We start from the raw sequence: 21,487 nt of genomic DNA on the forward strand, positions 1-21,487 counted from the left end.
GAGATGTACACAAGATGTGCAAGAGTTGTCATTTGAAATAGAACTTATTGGAGAAGTATTTGAAACACCTCAATTGTCTAGGGACAATTGGGAATGAATTCAAGTGGGATGAAATTTGAAAGTGTTGAGATAAAACTAGTTGGAACCTAGGGGTTCAAAATATTCTACTTACTTTCTCAAGTAAAGTAGAGTTTTTCTCAAATGTAAAAATAATCAAGAGGGAAAACAAGAGATGGTATAGGTATCATAAACAAGCCTTTTGCTAAAAAGAAAGCAAGATAGAAAATAATGTTTTAGAAATCAGTACTTGGTAGAAATGGGATGAAAAACAAAACCCATTTCAGTTCCTTGTTTTCCTTGAAGAAATATCTTGAAAAGATTTAATAAAACTAGAAGCAGTTTTGTGATCAAAACTAGAGAAGGAAAACAATAGGGTTTTTGAGGAGGAAAAACTAATTTAAGGAGGAGTGTTCTCAAGGGTAGATGATGGCTACAAAATGTATCCATCATTCCCACTCTTGGTTTTGTGAAGATAAACTTGGATGAAAACAAAAACAAGAGGTAAAAGAGGAAGAAGTGATCTGGTGCTGGAACATGGGATAGGATACCAGATCAAGTTGAATATATAAGTTGCAAGGATTGATTGAGACATGCAAGACGTGGAGGTTGAAGAGGGTGTTTCATAGATGGGATCCATGCACTGAGATCAACAATAACAGTTGTGGGTGCTTAGAGATCAATTGCCAAAGTATGGACATTTTAAGCCTGTCAACACAGATGGTCGACATGGCCTCAAAACCAACAAGGATGAGTGGGTATAAGAGAGGGATGTAGCTAGGGGTAGATGATCCCAAGTTTTGAATTAAGTATGATTGAGCTATCTTGTACCACAAAGAGGAAGATCATGATGGCACACTCATGTTACCATCAGAAGAAGAGTTTGATGTAGTAAAAAGGAAAACAATTTTACCTAAGTCACACATGTGTTTTATTAGGTGAGTTGTATGTCTGACCACTAGAGGTGTTGTTCTTTGAAGCAGCTCAAGACAAAACTCAACAGGCAAAACAAGACAATACTTCTACCAACAGATCAAAGCAATTCATCTTAACAGACAGATCAAGGCAATTCATCTAATTGGCTTAAAGAAATTTTTTTTCCCCCGATTTTTGCATTAAGGACAATTAATCAAGGTTGCAAAAGTTGGGGTGTTACAGATCTTCCACCCTTAAAATAATCTCGTCCCGAGATTACTGAGCGTAGAACTAAAGGGGTTGTAAATTTTAACTAAAGTTAGATTCCATTCTTCTGTAGATGTGCCGTTGTAGAGAAGGTCTTTGCTTCATCTTCTATCAGACTTGATGGATTTCTGTCGATGGCGAGCTTCATGAAGAGGTTGACTACTCCGTGCAGATGTTGGATCTGTAGCTTCTTAACGATCCTAACGGGGTTCATGATTTTTAGGAGAGTTAGCTTAAATTTAGTGGAAGACGAAGTCTTCCACCCTTAAAATTGTTCAGCGGGGTTCCTGAAAACTTAGAGCCTCAGCCACGGGTCTTGTCAGGCGCTTTTGGAGGAGTCAATGATCTCTCGTCTTGAGTCGAACTTCTTCAGAGAAAGTTGTGTAGTCCACGGCTTCAAGAGGGGTTAGTGCATCCCACGTTTCCAACGGTGTGTTAGAAAGGTTTAAAATGTTAGGGTTAGCTCCAATCTTTTAGTGGAAGACGAAGTCTTCCACCCTTAAGATTTTTCATCGGGCTTTCGGAAAAACTCAGAGCTTCTGCCTTGTGGTCCTATCTGGGGCTTCTGAAGAAGTCGTCGATCTTCCGTATTCAGTTGTAGAATCTTCGGGGCGACGTGCAGATCACATCTTCAAGAGGCACTCACGTGTTAACTAAACCATATGGGATGCGCGGTCAGTTAGTAAATTGATGAAACACCTAGTTGGTATCCATATGAAACAGCAACAGAGGTCGTCGATGACAATCATCAGCTGGCGGGTCGGTGCTGACTTATACCAGTTGGTGAGCGGGTAAGTTGCACATAGCCTTGAGTCCTTGAGGTATCTTCAAAAGCTTCACTTGAGGAGGACCAGATGAACCATGTGATGTAGCTTGTCTTTGACGCTAATGTTCTCTCATCTAGTTAGACGGTGTGTTAGGGGGGGTGGTTTTCAAAAAGATATCCTCGAGGTTAGCGCGAGTATATACCAAGGTTAGACCAAGTTAGTAAGTCTTCTGGTAGAGGTGCAGTCACTCTTGAAGGTAGGAGCTTCTACTTTCTTGATGAAGTGGAGATGCTTCAGCGGATCTTGAAGGTATTGGCTTTTGCTTTGTTGGCGTAGTAGAGATGCTTCAGATGACCTTGAAAGTAGTCGGCGTAGATAGGGGTCTGAGTTAGTTTCCCTCACGGTTGAAAAACAACTGCTAACGGGTTTAGAGTTAGAGCCTTTCGTTAATCTACCCAACTAACTAGCAGTTGGCAATACATCGGCGAGGCAAACTTTAATCCTATCATGGAATGTGACACCCATACAACCATAACCAGAGACAAAATACCACTAACAGAGGCTACTGGTATTTTTCCTAGATGCACATTAACAAAACAAGATCAACATAATTGGAATCATTCAAAAATATTTTTGTTTCAATTTTTGAGACTCAAAATACTAACCAGAAACAGTGATCAAGTTTTATTTATTAAAAATCGCATAAAAATCCTAAAAATACAAGGTTGGTGGCATCTGAAAGATAATTTCATACTGGTTCTAGTGCAATTAGAATCACATCAATCAGAGCTACCAAACTATTTTTATTAGCAAAACAGTACACTCGAAGATTTCCATTTTTAATTTCTGTTTTACAAATTCCAAACAATTAAAAAGGGCGGGAACGTCTAAATAGCAAGACATACATGCACACAGCAAACAGATACAAACACTCAAGGCAGCACACTAGAGAACTACAAGCAATCATCAAACCAGACATGGTACTCTAAGTACCCAGAAAGTCCTAATGCGCGGGGGTAGCTCAATCAAAGCGATTGAGTTTGTCCTATCCATCCTATAGGTTTGGGGGCTGGTCACATATGTCGACGTCTTCATCTTGCTGGCATCGACTTCAACTTGGATCCTTGTAGCATTTGGTGGTGAAGGGGCCGGGTGTTGAGTCGTTGATGTTGAAGCGGAGGAGAAATCTGTGTAGAACTTCTAGTCTCGACATCCCGGAAACATGAGGTCTTCGAAGAGGTAGCTGTTGAGGTGCTCCCGAAGTCAATATCTTCTCGTGGCTGGCCTAAAAATTACTAGTCAAGAAACTGAGGACTTGATTCCAGACGACTGCAAAAAGGTGCAAGTCCACGGAGGAACAAGGTCAGATCTTTGACAGACTTTGGTGATAACCAAAGACATGATCTTAATATCCCTTTATGTGCAGGACCAAGTCGGCGTCCGATCTTCAATAGTTGTCGTTGGGGATACGTGAGACTTCATAAAAGGTTGATCCATCTTCGACGTCGAGTCTCCGGTCTGAGTTGGGGACATCGTCCAACATGTAGGTTTGAAGTGGTTGAGACAGTAGAGCAAGAATTTTCAAACCTTTTTATAAAGCGGAGAGATGAGAATTTAGAAGTTTTGAAGAAATAAGAGTAGTAGAAGCTATGCTTCCGACTAAAGAAAGAATTTATTTCGTAAATAGTTTTTCCCAAGTACTTGTTTCCTAACTAACGTCCATGCTAACTAAGGTCTCCTACAGTCAGGATAGCTCTGATACCAGCTCTGTGGGGACCCCGGACTAGCTGTCCGAAATTCCCTGTTATGTATACAGTTCACGATCCCATGATCAGTGCGCCGTGAACACATAACCGAACTGATATCAAATTACACCATCCATTACAAAGCGGAATAAGAAAATTACAACATGGTCACATGACCGATACTTACATAATAGCCTCGAAGGGCCTAACTACACATCAGAGTAGCATCATCACTTCAAGAAATAAGCAGTACCCAAGTCATCTGCCATAACCCTACAGGCAACTGACTGGGAAGACGTTCCTAGCTCGCATAGACGTCGTCAACTCCTTCTTCATCCATCGTGTTCCTCCAAGTCTGGCCAAGTAAATAGCCAGGGACAAAGCCGTGAGTACATTTGGAATTGTACTCGCAAACCATCAAGAAGGTACTTTGCAAGAGTGCAAGATAACAAATGCTAATCTAAGATGACAAGAGGGAAGAGCTAATTTCTCCAGTGGAAATAGCATGAAGAAGAGAAGTAGTTTCTCTTGTGGATATAGCATATGAAAGAGTAATAGTTTCTCTTGTGGATGTAGCATCCCAACATCACAGTTGAAGGGGACACTAAGAAGATCATATGACATCTCTATATCTTTGTTGAAGAAGATACTTCAAAAGAGTTCCTATGACATCTCTATATCTTTGTTGAAGAAGATAATCTAAAAGATATCCTATGACATCTCTATATCTTTGTTGAAGAAGTTACTTCAAAAGAGTTCCACAACATAAAACACTAGGATGGGGTAACCCAATTTTATTTATCCTTCCCGACCATCTCCATATGGTCGACACATCCTTTCCCGTACCCTTCCGGTACTTCAAAACAAGTTCTTTCCTTTCCTTTGTCAAACAATTTTGTAAAACAAAACTCATCAGGCTAAGCAACAGCCATTCCAACCGTCCATGACCGCGGACACGGCTATTCTAATAGATTTGACTCTGCAGAGTTTGCACACTTTCCCCACAAGATCCGCGAGTTCATCATGTGGGCATCATCCCCGCATATCAACTATGCCATGACAAAAACTCGGACATAGCCTTTCGCCTATTCGTCTTAGCACGGGATCCTACCCTATGGAGTATGTACCTCCCCGGCACCGTGGCAGCTCACCTCACTTTGAGCGTGGCTCCACCGCCAAGCCAGGAGACCCATAGTGTCTTCCGGACGGGTCAGCCCCGAAGGCCTCCCGTTATACTATTGTCTCCACCAACGACAATCCAGATTCAGGGGTAACCTTACCCTTATATAGTTGTGCGGTGTCCCATGTTAAGAAGAACAAACTACATGCTAAGCCCCGTCCCACTCCAGGGTAATGTGGTTGCGCGGGTTAATTGTCACGGGTGAATACTTAGGCGCCAAAGTTTTCGAAAACAAGATTTTCTTTCCAACCATCTTTGCCAAGATCCTTTCCTTTCATAAACACACACTTGGGTAAGTCCAACTCACCCAAGGTTTTCATAAAACATTTACAACAAGGTAAGCCTTGAGGGGTTCCCAACCTAAAGTTTCATGAGTTGAACTACTATTGCACTACGGCCGAGATGAGAGTCATCACGCCATAGATGGTGTGAAAAGGAGTAATGGAGTGGATCATACTTGCTTAAGGTAAGCATGTACTATGACCACACAAGGAGGATTATACTTTCAGATTTGTGGTGCTAAATATACAACTTAGATAGTGGATTATCACTATCCAACATACTCTCCAATGGGTACACGGCATACTCCTCTCAAGTTGAGAATACACCAAGATCATGACATTGATACCTCTATACTACAAAAGTGGTGGTTGTAGTGTAAGTCATTATCTTGAGATGGAACATGCTCAAGTCGAGCATACAAGATAACCAAGAGGAATAGCACGGCCATGATACCATGCATCCCATAATCACAAAGACAATAGTGGAGTATCACCACTAGGGAGTACTCCACTAGCAACCATACATATATGACAATAATAAGGAGAACAACACACATAGAACCAAGGTGCTTTGGACATCAACAAATGACATCCAACTAGACACCAAATCAGAGGTCAAAAGATGGCTTGCCTTGGCTTATTTGTCCCTGTACTTCTTCAACTCCATCAATATAAGAATTCCAACAATATAAATAATCTTCTCATCCGATTCCACTTCTTCTTCTTCTCCGGAATTGTTCGCATCTATCGCCGGAAAATATAAAAGGAACACAATCAATCACATTGCATCAACAAGACAACATTCAACAATCAACAACTAACCATGCAGCCAAGGTATAACATACTAAAGACCTATAGACACCACAAAACAATTTTTAAGAGTTTTAATTTAGAAAACCCCATTTAATTACCTAGTAAAGGTATGAGTGCATCACAACTTAGCAATTGCCTCTATTGGTTATCACCATGGTATAAACCAAATATCCCCTGGTAGATAACATCATAAAGATGACAAGTGCATTAGTTTGGCAACAAAAACATTCACATTATAATTTGAAACATTTTTGGAAAAGCGGGCAATCATTCTCCCTATTTTAAGAAGCTTACATAACACTACACAAGAATAGGAGCAAATGATATGCCCCACCATTTGAAGACTTAAGCAAAACAAAAGAGCTAAAGTTAAATTGCAGAGGTTTTGTTTTGCAAGCATAAAACAAAGGTTGCCCATCTCTACTAAAAAGAGTTGGTCAAGGGTTTTAAATAAACCGAAAAGTTTTGCTTCAACAAAGCATGTCACACATAAACATTACTAACAGCAACAAATATGTATTAACAGAGACTAATAATATTTTTCCTATATAGCCAGTACTAATACAAGACTAACCCAGTTGGAATCACCCAAAAATATTAAACCTACAATTTTAGGAATTTCTTTGAATCTGACTGTACAGAAAACAAGATCTGTAAGCCATAAATCGTAGAAAAATCCTAAAAATATGAGTCCACTTGCATTCGAAATATATTTAAACAGAGATTGTCAACACCCAGATTTTTAAGTCCAGATGCCTGTTATGCCATACATCGCAATCCCAGGAATATTGTTGTTGCGAGACATAACAGTTGAATATCATAAGTCATCATTCATTACATACCATAGTCGTCTTACAAATAGAGATCACATGATCCATATTACACAAATAGTTGATCTATTGATCAATATACACAAAGTTCATAGTTTCATAGCGGAAGCGTAAATAGAAGGGACTCTCTAGTCCACAGGCCAACGTCTGACGTCAGAAGATTTCCTAGTTGTCGTGGGCGTCCTGCTGGTCGTCCTCTTCATACTGCTGTTCTGCTTCATAGTCCGGCCATTTGAATAGCCAGGGACACAGCCGTGAGTACTTTAAAGTACTCGCAAACTAATACTAATGAAAGTGCTAACAATTCTAGTAAGGGGTGCTAAGCTCTAGTTTATTTTGCATAAAGCCAATTTTATTTCACAAACTTTTTTGTAAACAACTCTTTCTGTGCTAACTAACTCAAGTGGGAACCTTAGTGTCATTCCCCCAATTCCGTTGTGATTCCAAGTCAATGTCACCTTTCAAGTTCAAATCCACAAGTCACCCTTCACCATTCATAGTTTTTCAAAAAGTTCTGATGACGGAACAGTATGGCCTTTCCAACTGTCCATAACCGAGGACGCGGCTATTCGAATAGGTTTAACTCTGCAGAGGTTGTACACTTGTGCCACAACAATTGCAATAGCTCGTCAGGGGTAACTGGCCCTGATTTATCGTACGCAGTACGCGAACTACCAATCATAACCTTTCATTTACATACCCTAGTATAGGCACCTCTCCCCATGAGCTTGGCCTCCCAGTGAAGGCAGAAGGCAGTCGGCACAGGGAACTGCACAGGGCTTGGGCCGGACATTCACCTCATTTCGCATCATATTATATCATTTTTATTGTGGTAGAGGCAGCTTTCGGCATAACCCCGATGACGCTTGTTTAGAGGGAACCCATACTAAGACACACAAACTTCCAGTTAAGCCCTACCCAGATTCAGGTATTGTGGGGGTACCGGTAAAATTGGAATGGTATCGCATCCGAACCCAACCATCAGTGTTTTTTTTTGTAAAATTCACCAAGTCATTCACCAGTCATATTCACCTTCAAAATCTTTCAATAGAATGACTCATCATTCCAAGGTTTTCAAAATCATTTCAAATCCCAAGTTCCCAAATGGAGTAGTCACTTTCAAATTAGCACTAGCATCTATGTATGAGGGGGGCTAAGTATTTTGCTTTGCTTTTAGGCTAACTTTGATACTCTTGTACTAATCCAATACTAACCAAGTGAATCATGAATCAAAAAGTACTTTGATAAAACAAAAGTAAATAAAGCTTGTAAAGTAAAGCGGGAAGATAGGATCATAAGCATAAAGTAAATAAGGTAATGCCTTGCTCATAGTGAACTTTGCAAGTTGCAAGATTATTATCTTGCATTGGGGTCAACTTGCAAAGGTCTAGCTTGCATTGGTAATAGCTTGCTAACTTGACTACTCTAGTAAACTTCTTTACTTGACCAAAGTTAACTATAAAAGTAACTCATTTAGAAAAAACCAGTAAACTTGTAAAGTAAAAACTTGGGATGGGTTCGTATAAGAAAAGATAAGAATCATTGTGCCTTGCCCCAAGGGGCTTTGCACTTCGCAAGAATATTAGCTTGCATGGGTAATAGCTTGCAATAATCTCAGCTTGCAACATTATAACTTGCATTGGTATTGGCTTGCATAGTATTTTAGCTTGCCTTGGTATGAAGTGAGGGTCTAAGTTTTCTTCTCCTCCCTCTTGGTAGAAGTCCTCCTCTTCTGGATACTCCTTGGTACTAGCGCCTAAAATACGAATACGGAGTATACAATCATCATACCAAATTTACATACTAAACTAAGCACACACAAGCTTTACACAACTTAACTAGCATCACCCACTACTATTAAGTGGGTGGATGTGTTCCTCTTATTTAAGAGAACAATAATTTCCTCTCATTATCTTATTAAGGTTTAATTTCTCTCATGAACAAAATATGACCTAGGTTGACCAAAGTCAACCTCTTCATACTCATCATTTAAGAAAATGATTTAAATGAGGTTCCATACCTCATACAATTTAATACTAACATGGTAGTGATTTAATGTCACCAAATACTCAACATGAGATTATATAGACCATGGTCCATACCTCATGTTGAAATACTTGAGACCAAGATTTAAATGAGAGGGAAACCTCTCATATGATTTAACACATAGTTGTAACTAGGTTAACAACTATCATTGAGGTGATTTAACATTATCAACTATTCATTGGTGATCCTAACATTACTTGTACTCACACCAATTATTTTATTCACACAAATATTACAATTGGGGTGCATTGGTTGGGTTGCTTGAGGAAAATAATTTCCTCTCCTTACATAGGTAAATGATAGTTTCCATCTAGTGTTTGAGAGATACTTTTCTCCCATGGAAATCTTCTTAAGATTAAATTTCTCAAACAATCATACATGAAATCATGTTGACTCAAGTCAACCATTCATCATCATTTGAGAAATTGATTTAAATGAGGTAGAGTACCTCATACCATTTAATAACACTACAAATGATTTAAATCTCTAAATAATTCATATAAGTGAGTTTGGCCAGGGGTCCAAACATCACATGAATTCATGTGAGACAAGATTTAAATGAAGTATAAGACTTCATAAGAATTACTTAATAGTTCTGGACAATATCAACTAGTTAACTAGCCATATTATCCACTACTTAAACTTGGGCATGATCATGCAAAGTGACCACACCATTTTATTGCATAAACAATTAGTGTAAGTCAAAAGTGAGCTATTGGAGTTGGAATTGACTCAATATCTATTTTGGTTGATTTTTAAGAATTATTCTAAGGCAGAAAAGTCCCTGTCTTGTTTATTTTGTTACATTAATTCTACAAATAATTTTGAGATGGGACTAGTGGCATTTGATAGATAATTTCACTAGCTTTCCAAATATATAAAATTCATCAATTTTGGTTCAGTAGATTTGAAACTATTGAATTTCTAAAACCGGTTCAGTATTTAAATTTATACCAAATTTATCTAACCAGATTTGAAAAATGGGCCGGCGGGAAATTAAACGGGCCAAAGGATTTGAAAGAGCCAGGGGCAGAGTTGGGCCGGCCCAGCAGTGCGTCCGGCGCAGCGGGCCAGCTGACAGGGGGACCCACCCGTCAGTGGGCGATGCTTACCGAAACGGTACCGTTCAACGTGCGCCGTCGGATTAGAAGCAGATCAAGTGGCTGGGGTTCGTCGTCGTCGACGATGCGAGAGAGGCGCTGGCACGGCGGAGGTCGGGGGTCGGCGGCGAGCTGGAGCTCCGGCGATCGTCGAAGGGGTGCGCAGCGACGTTGTTGATGACGAGGAACCTCCTGGTAGCAGTGGCGTTTCCTGGGGCGGCCTCCTTCTCTAGCGAGCTTCGGCGGCGGAGAGCGGCGGTGAGATAGCGATTGGGCGGCTCTGGTGGGCACTGCGGCGAGGCGAGGTGGCTAGGCTACTCAGGGAGGAGAGGGGAGTCGAGAGGCGTGCTCAATTTGAAGGGAGGGGTGCTCCTTATATAGCAGCGAGGAGAGGCCGAGGGTGCGGGGAAGGTCGACAATGGCGACGGCGTTCTGAGGCGCGAAGAGGCAAACTAGGGGGCGCATCTTGTAGGCGACGGCTAGGCGGAGCTAGAGCGCGTGAAGGCGAGGTGGGGGACGGTCTGGTTGGCGCGCGCGACGTCGAGCTCTGGCGACACGGGCGCGGGATTCCGGCGATGATGTCGATGGCGGCGGTGCTTGTGCGAGCAATGGCGCGTGTCTGGCGGGCGCAGGGTGTGGCGGTGAAGCTCAACGTGCAGCATGGGGGTCCAGGGGAGGCGGCGTTCGTCGGCGTCGCACGTGGCCAGGGTCTGTCCTCGCGTGCATACTTGCGACGCGAGTGGCGTCCTGGCCGTTTTGGGCGCGCGTTGTGCGGACGTTGTCGACGGCGTCCGTGGCCGTGGCGGTGCTAGGCGTGGCTAGGGTGGTGAGGTGGTGCTCGTGGACACCAGGGCCAGGGCTGGAGGTGAAGGAGAAGGGAGGGGGCATGGCATGGCCGGCATGGCTAGAGTGTGGCCATGGCCAGCTGTCCTCCTAGGGGTGCTGTGCAAGGATGAGTTGGAGGGGACCAGGGGACATGTAGGCACCAAGTGGTGAAGGGTTTAGGGTTAGGCAAACACTATTTCAAATAGTGTTGGTATAGTTCCCTATTTGTAATTCCTCAATTTTTCACCAAATTTGGTTGGATTCAATTGATTCGAAAATTTGAGAATGGGGTATTTGAATGAGTTGCAAAAGACCAGAGCCAAACATGTGTGGTGGTGGAATTTAGAAAACCAAGGAAAAGCAAAAAGTGACAAAGTGAGATTGTTGATCATAATAAAAAGTCCCAACTTTGGATGAACCTAGCTATTGATCAAAGATGATTTTGGCATGGTGGTCTTTACCAAAGTTGTTCACCTTGATGTGCTCTTGGATGACATGCAAAGAGTTGGGAAAGTTTAGTTTGAAAAACTTGAAATAGAGAGGCTCAAAGTAGTGACCAGAATATAAATGGCAGATTTGACCATTATTGTATGTGAGCCAAATTTGAGTTTGAAAAACATTTGAATTGGGTTTCTTGGATTCCAATAGTTGTAATCAGTGTGTAGTAACATTGTTCAACTAAGGGTGAAGGCCGAAATGGTCTAGGGTCAAGATTTATAAAAATGGCATACACCATATGTAAGTGGTTTTGGGATTTTCTAGCTTTTATTCTTTTATTCCTCTTTGCTTCATTTTGACAAGAGTGAGGTTTATTTGAGGTTAATTTGAGTTAGGTGAAAGGTTCAAACCATTTTGAGACCATGGAGGTGGCTAGGTCAATATTTGATAATTTGGCCCTATGTGTATGTGAGTGAAAATGGAGTTATCTCACTATTTGATTTCTCTCCATTTGATTTGACCTTTCTTGACTCTAAGGTGATTCTTATTAGTTTAGAAACATTTCCAAACCCTTGAAACCATTTCAAATGGTCTTGCTCAAAGATTTGCAAAGTTGGCCAAAACACATGAGAGGTGACAGGTCAATTTTTCTTATTCTTGTAAGGTGCTCCCCTTGCTTGACTTGAGCAAGGTTGAGGGTCACTTTAGGGTTAGATTAGGTTCAGAGATGGTTTCACACCATTTGGTTAGGGTAGAAGTGCATAGGACAAGAATTGGTGAAAATGGCTATGTGTCACATATGCCTCTATGCATATGTGGCATTTGGTTTTTAATTTGGCTAGGCTTGACCCAATTGATGTTGTTGAGAGTTGAAATGGTATATAGGAGTGATCCAACCATTCAATTTCAAGTCTTAGGGTCAAGATCCTCAATTTCACAAATTTGATATTTTGCTCTCATATGCCTCTATGGCACTATTACTTTCTTTTTACCATCTTTTGTTTCACTTTGGATTGGGTTGGAGAAGTTCTAGATAAGGTTTAAGAAGGTTTTCCAATCCTCTAAAGAAAGTAGAAGGCCCAGGGTAAAGTTTTACAAAATAGCCATAGGCAGATATGCCTCTTTCTTAAATAAGATTTTTCCTTTTTATTTTATTTCTCAAGGATTGATGACAAGAGGTATGTGGTTTAGGGTTTAATAAGTTTTGCAATGGTTTACCACTATTTAGCAAAATAAGAAAAGGTAGGGTTCAAGATTTACATATTAAGGCTATAGGCCCACATATGGCTTTTCCTTTATTTTAGGTTTCTCAAAATAGATCCAAATGATTTTTGAAAAGGTTAGGGTTTAGGGTTTTTTTCTTATTTGATTTCTTTCTCTTTTAATTTTATTTGGTTCGTGATCTTCACTTGATCACTTTAGGGTTTTAGGGTTTATCACCTAAGCATACTACACTCATCAGGGCAAAAGCACAAGTAATATGTATGAGCACTAAGCATAGCACTCTATTTAAGAAAAGTTTTTGTTGGTTCTCATTTTTGGAAAAAGGGAATTCATTTTCTCTTTATTTTGAAATTTTGGGGTGTTACAAACCCTTCCCCCTTAAACAAATCTCGTCCCGAGATTTTAAGAAGGGTTAGGTTCCTAAGAGAGATTGGGTGATAGGATTTAACAGGGAACATACTTGGCATATTCTGAGGTGCTTCTTGCGCTTCGGTGGCCGTCATGTTGTAGTAGCGACCGTTGCGGTTGTTCGGGTAGTTTGGAGCAAACTTTCTTCTAGTTGCGATACGGCGCCGTTGCTGAGCAGGTGCAACAGGGTTGGGGGCAGTCTTGGCAAGCTTCTTGGGGCATTCATTGGAGTAATGACCCACAGTTCCACATTCATAGCAGGTTACCGTTGACTTGTCTTTTTGTGCAATGGGTACAGCATTGCTTCCAGTCCTTGGGGCATTGTTGGCAGCTTTCATCAGGCACTTGTTAGAGTAATGACCCGTAACACCACATTCATAGCAAGTCACATTGGACTTGCCTCTGGGGGCATGGTTGGGGATTGGAATGAGCTGCTCCAGTGATGCTATCTTCACGCGGAGGCGAGCAATGAGGTAGTCCTACTTGGCGTGTTGATGGCGAAGTTCCTTGCGCTCCATTGCAAGGATGTTGATGGTGTCAGTCATCTTGGCGTGCTCAATGTGCACCTGGTTGGCCTGGGCACGGGAGTTGTTGCGGGTAGGAGGGGCCATCTGAACAATGGGGTAGATCATAAGATAAGAGGGAAATTTCTATGGTTTGTTTGAGTTAAAGTTCAAAAGTTCAAAATTTGAAAACTTGAGTAGTGTTGCGGGGGTAAAAACCAGCAACATTTTTTTATTCATACCAAACATCACACATTACAAATCTAACACACCGTTGGTTTGAAGAACCATTCATTCGCTCTACGATACAAGGGGATCCTGATACAACTCACTCCTACTTAAGTGCTGGGGTGATACTACTCTTCCAGGTGGATTCTTCTTCTTCACGGGTGAGGTGCCTGGCGAGAGGCGAGGGCGTTGTCCAAATCCCTGCGGGTTTTGTACTGCCCGAAGTCCTGAGGTGCTTCATAGGGGTTCATCTCCGGGGGTGGGGGCACGGTCATCGGTTTTCCCATGGAGTCATGTCTTGGGTAGTAGATGAAACGAGTGTTCTTGATCTTGTCCTCATTTTGTCCACACAGACGGGAAATTGCTTCTTGCATAGCTTTGACTAGTCCTTCCTTCCAAGTGTTTCCCGTTACCGAAAACCATATGGTTTCCCATACCGGGGCATCAAGCTTCCTTCGTAGATCAGTAGAAACGTCCCACCGAGGTGGTTCTCCTAACTGAGCTTTGAGGGGTATTCCGAAGAATTCGGGATACGGATTTTCCCAGATATTCCACTAGTTGCTTCAACTCCTTTTCGAACTTTAGGTCGCCTTCGGGACCAAGCTGATAGGACTCCCATTGGTACGTCATCTGTGAGCAAAGAGGAGTAAATTAGAGACGTAGTCAAGTGTGCAAAATTTTATGTAAGCTTGCCCAGAACGTAGAGTATAGATTTCTCATCTTTTTGGAAAAGGATTTCAAGGATACGGGTAAGAACAAGTTTTCACAAATATCCACTTCATTTGTTTTTGAAACTAAGTTTTTCAGACGTCCATTCTAACTAGGGTCTCCTAAGGTCAAACAATGGCTCTGATACCAACTTGTCAACACCCAGATTTTTAAGTCCAGATGCCTGTTATGCCATACATCGCAATCCCAGGAATATTGTTGTTGCGAGACATAACAGTTGAATATCATAAGTCATCATTCATTACATACCATAGTCGTCTTACAAATAGAGATCACATGATCCATATTACACAAATAGTTGATCTATTGATCAATATACACAAAGTTCATAGTTTCATAGCGGAAGCATAAATAGAAGGGACTCTCTAGTCCACATGCCAACGTCTGACGTCGGAAGATTTCCTAGTTGTCGTGGGCGTCCTGCTGGTCGTCCTCTTCATACTGCTGTTCTGCTTCATAGTCTGGCCATTTGAATAGCCAAGGACACAGCCGTGAGTACTTTAAAGTACTCGCAAACTAATACTAATGAAAGTGCTAACAATTCTAGTAAGGGGTGCTAAGCTCTAGTTTATTTTGCATAAAGCCAATTTTATTTCACAAACTTTTTTGTAAACAACTCTTTCTGTGCTAACTAACTCAAGTGGGAACCTTAGTGTCATTCCCCCAATTCCGTTGTGATTCCAAGTCAATGTCACCTTTCAAGTTCAAATCCACAAGTCACCCTTCACCATTCATAGTTTTTCAAAAAGTTCTGATGACGGAACAGTATGGCCTTTCCAACTGTCCATAACCGAGGATGCGGCTATTCGAATAGGTTTAACTCTGCAGAGGTTGTACACTTGTGCCACAACAATTGCAATAGCTCGTCAGGGGTAACTGGCCCTGATTTATCGTACGCAGTACGCGAACTACCAATCATAACCTTTCATTTACATACCCTAGTATAGGCACCTCTCCCCATGAGCTTGGCCTCCCAGTGAAGACAGACAGTCAGCCTGGGAACTGCACAGGGCTTGGGCCGGACATTCACCTCATTTCGCATCATATTATATCATTTTTATTGTGGTAGAGGCAGCTTTCGGCATAACCCCGATGACGCTTGTTTAGAGGGAACCCATACTAAGACACACAAACTTCCAGTTAAGCCCTACCCAGATTCAGGTATTGTGGGGGTACCGGTAAAATTGGAATGGTATCGCATCCGAACCCAACCATCAGTGTTTTTTTTGTAAAATTCACCAAGTCATTCACCAGTCATATTCACCTTCAAAATCTTTCAATAGAATGACTCATCATTCCAAGGTTTTCAAAATCATTTCAAATCCCAAGTTCCCAAATGGAGTAGTCACTTTCAAATTAGCACTAGCATCTATGTATGAGGGGGGCTAAGTATTTTGCTTTGCTTTTAGGCTAACTTTGATACTCTTGTACTAATCCAATACTAACCAAGTGAATCATGAATCAAAAAGTACTTTGATAAAACAAAAGTAAATAAAGCTTGTAAAGTAAAGCGGGAAGATAGGATCATAAGCATAAAGTAAATAAGGTAATGCCTTGCTCATAGTGAACTTTGCAAGTTGCAAGATTATTATCTTGCATTGGGGTCAACTTGCAAAGGTCTAGCTTGCATTGGTAATAGCTTGCTAACTTGACTACTCTAGTAAACTTCTTTACTTGACCAAAGTTAACTATAAAAGTAACTCATTTAGAAAAAACCAGTAAACTTGTAAAGTAAAAAACTTGGGATGGGTTCGTATAAGAAAAGATAAGAATCATGGTGCCTTGCCCCAAGGGGCTTTTCACTTCGCAAGAATATTAGCTTGCATGGGTAATAGCTTGCAATAATCTCAGCTTGCAACATTATAACTTGCATTGGTATTGGCTTGCATAGTATTTTAGCTTGCCTTGGTATGAAGTGAGGGTCTAAGTTTTCTTCTCCTCCCTCTTGGTAGAAGTCCTCCTCTTCTGGATACTCCTTGGTACTAGCGCCTAAAATACGAATACGGAGTATACAATCATCATACCAAATTTACATACTAAACTAAGCACACACAAGCTTTACACAACTTAACTAGCATCACCCACTACTATTAAGTGGGTGGATGTGTTCCTCTTATTTAAGAGAACAATAATTTCCTCTCATTATCTTATTAAGGTTTAATTTCTCTCATGAACAAAATATGACCTAGGTTGACCAAAGTCAACCTCTTCATACTCATCATTTAAGAAAATGATTTAAATGAGGTTCCATACCTCATACAATTTAATACTAACATGGTAGTGATTTAATGTCACCAAATACTCAACATGAGATTATATAGACTATGGTCCATACCTCATGTTGAAATACTTGAGACCAAGATTTAAATGAGAGGAAAACCTCTCATATGATTTAACACATAGTTGTAACTAGGTTAACAACTATCATTGAGGTGATTTAATATTATCAACTATTCATTGGTGATCCTAACATTACTTGTACTCACACCAATTATTTTATTCACACAAATATTACAATTGGGGTGCATTGGTTGGGTTGCTTGAGGAAAATAATTTCCTCTCCTTACATAGGTAAATGATAGTTTCCATCTAGTGTTTGAGAGATACTTTTCTCCCATGGAAATATTCTTAAGATTAAATTTCTCAAACAATCATACATGAAATCATGTTGACTCAAGTCAACCATTCATCATCATTTGAGAAATTGATTTAAATGAGGTAGAGTACCTCATACCATTTAATAACACTACAAATGATTTAAATCTCTAAATAATTCATATAAGTGAGTTTGGCCAGGGGTCCAAACATCACATGAATTCATGTGAGACAAGATTTAAATGAAGTATAAGACTTCATAAGAATTACTTAATAGTTCTGGACAATATCAACTAGTTAACTAGCCATATTATCCACTACTTAAACTTGGGCATGATCATGCAAAGTGACCACACCATTTTATTGCATAAACAATTAGTGTAAGTCAAAAGTGAGCTATTGGAGTTGGAATTGACTCAATATATATTTTGGTTGATTTTTAAGAATTATTCTAAGGCAGAAAAGTCCCTGTCTTGTTTATTTTTCTACATTAATTCTACAAATAATTTTGAGATGGGACCAGTGGCATTTGATAGATAATTTCACTAGCTTTCCAAATATATAAAATTCATCAATTTTGGTTCAGTAGATTTGAAACTATTGAATTTCTAAAACCGGTTCAGTATTTAAATTTATACCAAATTTATCTAACCAGATTTGAAAAATGGGCCGGCGGGAAATTAAACGGGCCAAAGGATTTGAAAGAGCCAGGGGCAGAGTTGGGCCGGCCCAGCAGTGCGTCCGGCGCAGCGGGCCAGCTGACAGGGGGACCCACCCGTCAGTGGGCGATGCTTACCGAAACGGTACCGTTCAACGTGCGCCGTCGGATTAGAAGCAGATCAAGTGGCTGGGGTTCGTCGTCGTCGACGATGCGAGAGAGGCGCTAGCACGGCGGAGGTCGGGGGTCGGCGGCGAGCTGGAGCTCCGGCGATCGTCGAAGGGGTGCGCAGCGACGTTGTTGATGACGAGGAACCTCCTGGTAGCAGTGGCGTTTCCTGGGGCGGCCTCCTTCTCCGGCGAGCTTCGGCGGCGGAGAGCGGCGGTGAGATAGCGATTGGGCGGCTCTGGTGGGCACTGCGGCGAGGCGAGGTGGCTAGGCTACTCAGGGAGGAGAGGGGAGTCGAGAGGCGTGCTCAATTTGAAGGGAGGGGTGCTCCTTATATAGCAGCGAGGAGAGGCCGAGGGTGCGGGGAAGGTCGACAATGGCGACGGCATTCTGAGGCGCGAAGAGGCAAACTAGGGGGCGCATCTTGTAGGCGACGGCTAGGCGGAGCTAGAGCGCGTGAAGGCGAGGTGGGGGACGGTCTGGTTGGCGCGCGCGACGTCGAGCTCTGGCGACACGGGCGCGGGATTCCGGCGATGATGTCGACGGTGGCGGTGCTTGCGCGAGCAATGGCGCGTGTCTGGCGGGCGCAGGGTGTGGCGGTGAAGCTCAACGTGCAGCATGGGGGTCCAGGGGAGGCGGCGTTCGTCGGCGTCGCACGTGGCCAGGGTCTGTCCTCGCGTGCATACTTGTGACGCGAGCGGCGTCCTGGCCGTTTTGGGCGCGCGTTGTGCGGACGTTGTCGACGGCGTCCGTGGCCGTGGCGGTGCTAGGCGTGGCTAGGGTGGTGAGGTGGTGCTCGTGGACACCAGGGCCAGGGCTGGAGGTGAAGGAGAAGGGAGGGGGCACGGCATGGCCGGCATGGCTAGAGTGTGGCCATGGCCAGCTGTCCTCCTAGGGGTGCTGTGCAAGGATGAGTTGGAGGGGACCAGGGGACATGTAGGCACCAAGTGGTGAAGGGTTTAGGGTTAGGCAAACACTATTTCAAATAGTGTTGGTATAGTTCCCTATTTGTAATTCCTCAATTTTTCACCAAATTTGGTTGGATTCAATTGATTCGAAAATTTGAGAATGGGGTATTTGAATGAGTTGCAAAAGACCAGAGCCAAACATGTGTGGTGGTGGAATTTAGAAAACCAAGGAAAAGCAAAAAGTGACAAAGTGAGATTGTTGATCATAATAAAAAGTCCCAACTTTGGATGAACCTAGCTATTGATCAAAGATGATTTTGGCATGGTGGTCTTTACCAAAGTTGTTCACCTTGATGTGCTCTTGGATGACATGCAAAGAGTTGGGAAAGTTTAGTTTGAAAAACTTGAAATAGAGAGGCTCAAAGTAGTGACCAGAATATAAATGGCAGATTTGACCATTATTGTATGTGAGCCAAATTTGAGTTTGAAAAACATTTGAATTGGGTTTCTTGGATTCCAATAGTTGTAATCAGTGTGTAGTAACATTGTTCAACTAAGGGTGAAGGCCGAAATGGTCTAGGGTCAAGATTTATAAAAATGGCATACACCATATGTAAGGGTTTTGGGATTTTCTAGCTTTTATTCTTTTATTCCTCTTTGCTTCATTTTGACAAGAGTGAGGTTTATTTGAGGTTAATTTGAGTTAGGTGAAAGGTTCAAACCATTTTGAGACCATGGAGGTGGCTAGGTCAATATTTGATAATTTGGCCCTATGTGTATGTGAGTGAAAATGGAGTTATCTCACTATTTGATTTCTCTCCATTTGATTTGACCTTTCTTGACTCTAAGGTGATTCTTATTAGTTTAGAAACATTTCCAAACCCTTGAAACCATTTCAAATGGTCTTGCTCAAAGATTTGCAAAGTTGGCCAAAACACATGAGAGGTGACAGGTCAATTTTTCTTATTCTTGTAAGGTGCTCCCCTTGCTTGACTTGAGCAAGGTTGAGGGTCACTTTAGGGTTAGATTAGGTTCAGAGATGGTTTCACACCATTTGGTTAGGGTAGAAGTGCATAGGACAAGAATTGGTGAAAATGGCTATGTGTCACATATGCCTCTATGCATATGTGGCATTTGGTTTTTAATTTGGCTAGGCTTGACCCAATTGATGTTGTTGAGAGTTGAAATGGTATATAGGAGTGATCCAACCATTCAATTTCAAGTCTTAGGGTCAAGATCCTCAATTTCACAAATTTGATATTTTGCTCTCATATGCCTCTATGGCACTATTACTTTCTTTTTACCATCTTTTGTTTCACTTTGGATTGGGTTGGAGAAGTTCTAGATAAGGTTTAAGAAGGTTTTCCAATCCTCTAAAGAAAGTAGAAGGCCCAGGGTAAAGTTTTACAAAATAGCCATAGGCAGATATGCCTCTTTCTTAAATAAGATTTTTCCTTTTTATTTTATTTCTCAAGGATTGATGACAAGAGGTATGTGGTTTAGGGTTTAATAAGTTTTGCAATGGTTCACCACTATTTAGCAAAATAAGAAAAGGTAGGGTTCAAGATTTACATATTAAGGCTATAGGCCCACATATGGCTTTTCCTTTATTTTAGGTTTCTCAAAATAGATCCAAATGATTTTTGAAAAGGTTAGGGTTTAGGGTTTTTTTCTTATTTGATTTCTTTCTCTTTTAATTTTATTTGGTTCGTGATCTTCACTTGATCACTTTAGGGTTTTAGGGTTTATCACCTAAGCATACTACACTCATCAGGGCAAAAGCACAAGTAATATGTATGAGCACTAAGCATAGCACTCTATTTAAGAAAAGTTTTTGTTGGTTCTCATTTTTGGAAAAAGGGAATTCATTTTCTCTTTATTTTGAAATTTTGGGGTGTTACAGAGATTCACACACAATTGGATTTGGGTTCAAATTGTTCCTGAAACTCTCACAAATGGGTTAACAAGATTACTGCATGTCTGTACCATTTGCTTTAACTAAGGAGTTACACAACAGATAATGGTTTGAAACTGGTTTGAGATGATTAAGAAAGCATTCAGTAATCCTACAGAATTGGAATCACTCAATTTGGATTAAAGATGGATTTTTGGTGATTTAAAAGCTAACAGCCATGTCTGCAGAACACATAGAACAAGTTTAATTCACCAATAATCTTACATAAATCATAAAAATATGAGGTCAGCTGCATATGAAAGTTATTGAATAGGTGGTTCTTACCCAATTGGTTTCATTCAAAAATTCGTTTCCAAGCTCCTGGTTTAATTCGACAAAGTTAGATCTGACCAGATCTTGATCTATGAACCATTTCAATCCCAGGAGGTCATTTGAAGTCAAACCAACGCCAAAATGAAGGTACTGGAGAGGGCTTTCATTTGCTCAAAAAGGTTTTGTAAAACGGAAGAAATCTAACAAACAGTGATTCTGCATGTTTACAGAACTTTATTTACCATGCAAAATCCGTAATGAATTTGATGATGAGATCAACGCCAAGTTGTAGATATTTTCAATACCTATCTGCGGAACTTTGAATCTCTCGATTTGGATCTGCACACAAGATTTGGCGGATTTTACAAGTTCGTACCAGAATCTGAAACAGCAAGATACAGAAATTACTGCAAGGTTTTGGACGAACTTTGCTCAAGAACTTCAGATCTGAGGATAGCTCAACCTTCTCCATGCTTGGACCAACATGCACCTGCATCAAGATCCAATCTAGTGAGAGGAGGAAGGAGAAATAGGGCTGGATTCATCAAAGATTAGGGGAGAAGAGAGTGAGATGG

At 41.3% G+C, this 21,487-nt stretch overlaps 1 long non-coding RNA gene across 2 annotated transcripts; it reads right to left on the reverse strand.

Moving 5' to 3' along the window:
* Window positions 1–4,003: 4,003 nt before the first annotated feature.
* Window positions 4,004–21,005, reverse strand: LOC127313155 (uncharacterized). Of its 2 annotated transcripts, none has more exons than XR_011748636.1 (3): window positions 20,925–21,005; window positions 5,844–5,956; window positions 4,004–4,106 (listed from the first exon to the last, which is right to left on the reverse strand). It is a non-coding gene; the product is annotated as an uncharacterized lncRNA (long non-coding RNA). The 2 variants fall into 2 exon arrangements; XR_007858811.2 differs by lacking the exon at window positions 20,925–21,005 and adding an exon at window positions 6,124–6,453.
* Window positions 21,006–21,487: the final 482 nt, after the last annotated feature.

This window comes from Lolium perenne, chromosome 7 (assembly GCF_019359855.2).
Source record: "Lolium perenne isolate Kyuss_39 chromosome 7, Kyuss_2.0, whole genome shotgun sequence".
NCBI classification, from domain to species: domain Eukaryota; kingdom Viridiplantae; phylum Streptophyta; class Magnoliopsida; order Poales; family Poaceae; genus Lolium; species Lolium perenne.